Genomic DNA, 3747 nt, shown 5'->3' on the forward strand with positions numbered 1-3747 from the left:
TTGAAATCATAGTCTATTATTTAAAAGTTTGAGATAAGATACACTAAAGAAAAATCACCACCTGTAAAGTTTACAAAATATCTTTACGATTCTACACTAAGCTCAGAATAATAACTTGATATCTTTTATTACATCTGTTAAATTTCGACAGTAATAACATCACTATTTTTTATTCATGCAAATTTAAATTCCAACATATTAAAAAAAAACTTAAAATATAAACTATTACCTAACGAAATTTCGAGCAGAATTTTTAGCTGTGTTGACATTTTCATAATCTTGAACTTTGTTGTAATTCTTATCATACTTTTACTTTTAAATTCCAACAGTAATAACCTATCATTATTTTCTAATCACTCAAATTTAAATTCCAAATTATTAAAAAATAATCTTAAAATATAAATTATTATCTAACAAAATTTCGCGCAGTATTTTTAGGTGTGTAATCTTTCTTATAAACTTAATCTTTAGTAATTTTTAAAATAATTTTGGAGAAAATTAATAATAAATCATATTCAAATAAACTAATATAATTACATGGGATAATTAATAAATAATTATCATTAATAAAATGTGGAGTTTGTGCGGGATTGTGTACTATGAGCGTTTCTCTTATATCTTTAGAATTGTTTGTGCTATGGTCTTGAAATTTGGACAGTGGATGAAAGGGAGAATTTCAGTTCCGATCATAAAAATTATTTGGGAGGGGCGTTTAAAAAATGAAATTGTTTTATTGGTTTAGAACTATTTGAACTATTTATTGGTTTGGAATTATTTTGAATTTAACCACACATGATTCAGTTTTATGAAATATTCTAAAAACAACATAAGAAATGTTTGCTAGTTTTTAGCTCAAAACAGGGTTCCTTGTAGATTCGTAAATATTTAACTATTTTTTATTCGTTACGTGAGAACGTGGTAGCATCGATGGATTATTTCACCAAATTAGTATTTTTAAAGTTGCCTAAAATCTTAATTTTTAATTTGCTTATAGTTACGCTTTTAAAACATATATCTGAGAAACTAAATAATTTAAAATCAATGGTCATTGAAAGAAAAAAAAAGCTACTTACTTAAAGACAAAATTAATGAAAAAAATTGTACTAATTAATTTAGAAGAAACGTAAAAAATAGCCACATTATTACTAATGATGTTCAATTTTGGTGATAGGCACTATTGGTATCATAATAATTGGTGCAGTTTTAATATAAATAGTGTCAAAAGAGGCTTTTGAGACCCCTCAAATAGGATCAGTATCGAAGAAAATTATTTGATTGTAAATAATAATAAATAAATACCAATCGATGAATAATAATAAACAAATAATAAATAAATAACAATAACAAATGAATAATAATAAATAAAAATAAATAAATGATAATTGATAATAATAAATGGAAAACAATAAATAAATAAGAATGAACAAAAATTTAACTGTCCATTTTTTGTTAATTTTTTTATGAAATTGAAGGCTGTAAAATGGGAAATATTAGGCAGGCCACAAACTCTCGAGGCAAGCGGTAAGGATAAAAGGCGAACGCATAGGATGCGCAGAGATGATGTGCGCATGCTAATGCTAAAATATGGTTACTGCCCCTCTCTTACTAACCACTTGCCTCCTTAGTGTGTGGCCTCACCTTAATAGCACTGATACACTTAATAGCTTTTAAATTATTATTATCGCATAAATTTATGCTGTTAATTGAAGGGATTGTTCTATTTTATTTTAAAATTTATTTTACTTGGCAAACGCTTTATCTAGATTTTAGAAAAATTACCCCTTTTTTAATCAAATCACTCAAAAAATAAACTTTAATTTTTTAAAGAATGTAACTACTAAATAAATATGTATATGATGCTTTGGATTTGATATAAAACAATCATGAGTAATTCTTTTCACCGTGAGGTAACTTTTGTATCAAAAGTGTCTTCAAAAACGTTTGGAGTTTAAAATAGTTTGTAGAAAAGAAAATTTCAAAATATTGCTCAAATGGTGTTCTGTTTTTAATTGTCTGAACTTTAAAATTTCGAATCATCCTCAGAGATGTTTCCCAGAACGTAGCCCATTTTGCAGCTCTAGTGCGACGAAAATAAAGAATCTGCCTTCCTACTTAAAAATTGAATTAAGTAGTTTTTATATTATTAAAAATTAATTGTGGAGAATATGCTTTTTTTTTGCCTTTTAAGTCTCATGTAACCTATCAACAAACTTATTTTTGCTATACTTTTTTTTTTAATTATTTTACATTTATGATTTGAGGAAAATATAACAATTTCAATTTTATGAGAAACTTACTTTTTATTGAAAAATCTTGGTTTGAATTCATTTTGTTTCTAAAATATTGAATTTTAGCAGAACTGCTGCATTAAGAGAAATTAGATAAGCTGAAATTTGTAGTATAAGGAACAAAAATGGTCACCTTCGCATATCATTTGACAATTGTCATTGATAGAAAAAAGAAACTATTATTATACATTACGGCACTAAGTATAGTAATAGTTTCTATTACTATACTTAGTTTACTATAATACTTTCTAATTTAATACAAAGTATTGTAATAGCAAATTTCATTCTATATACCCCCGCACTAAAATTACACGATTTATCAATTTTCAAAGAAAATAAAAATTTTTATTATCCTCAGCTATAAAGACGATGAAAAAAAACGAAATTTTATTTTTCTTTTCAAAATGATAATTGCGAAATAATCAAATAATAGCATGATTATAACAAAGACTATTATATGAGATAAGGATGCAAATTGTTTCTATTTTGTAGTCCTGAATATTTGTACATATTCCAGATATTTAAAGTGCCGTGGAGACCACTCTTATTATGTATTTTTAGAACCCTTATAAGAATGAGAGCAACAAAATGCGCATCGGAAGTCGCTTATTAATATTTAAGAGAAGAAAAAAAATACCGATATCAAAATCTGACAATTCACAGTACTGGAAAACGAATGTAATAAACAAGAAGACAGGGTTGAATCAACACCACCGAGATAGGTGGTCCAACTCCCCCCCCCCCCATTAAACCTGTTTTGATGTTTATTTCATTCTCTGCTCTATACTGTGATTTGCTAGATTTCAATAGCCTTATTGTTTTTCTTCGCTGACATGTCAATTTGTAAACCCCAATGTGTACACTTTTTAGTTTTGATAAAAATTTAAAAAAAATACATAATAAGGGTGGTCTTTACGGGACATCCTGTATAGTACACTCGGTAAGTCTACTTGCATATATAAATTATCAACAAGTCACATTAAGGAATGTAATTGCAGTGGATGGTGAATGTTTCAAAATATATTGTTATGTAGTTATCAATTAATTATCTTTTATTTTCCTGTTTACTTAATGCAGCGTTCTCTACCGGTGCTTTTTTTGAACTAAAACTAGAAAACCTGAGAGAAAAAGTTTATACTCTTTAACCTTAATTTTCTTCAAGAAGTTTTTTTCCCCATTTAATCTTAACCTTTTTCTGTTAAATTTTTTTTAAATTGTCAGTTTTATTTAAGATAGCCTGATATTTTGTTATACATGTCAAAATAAAAAATAAAAATATCTCATAATATGTGAAGCAATGTGATTAATCTACTTGCTTTATTTGTAGATCATCTGTACGCTTTTATTTGTTGCAATCATATGGGACACATAAATACTACAATTATTGATCATTTATAACAATCATACAAGAAATTGATTCTATATACATCACTAGGATTGAGCCCCTTTTTTTCGAACG

Source organism: Parasteatoda tepidariorum, chromosome 6 (assembly GCF_982258835.1).
Source record: "Parasteatoda tepidariorum strain Cologne lab strain chromosome 6, Ptep-v5.0, whole genome shotgun sequence".
Lineage (NCBI taxonomy): Eukaryota > Metazoa > Arthropoda > Arachnida > Araneae > Theridiidae > Parasteatoda > Parasteatoda tepidariorum.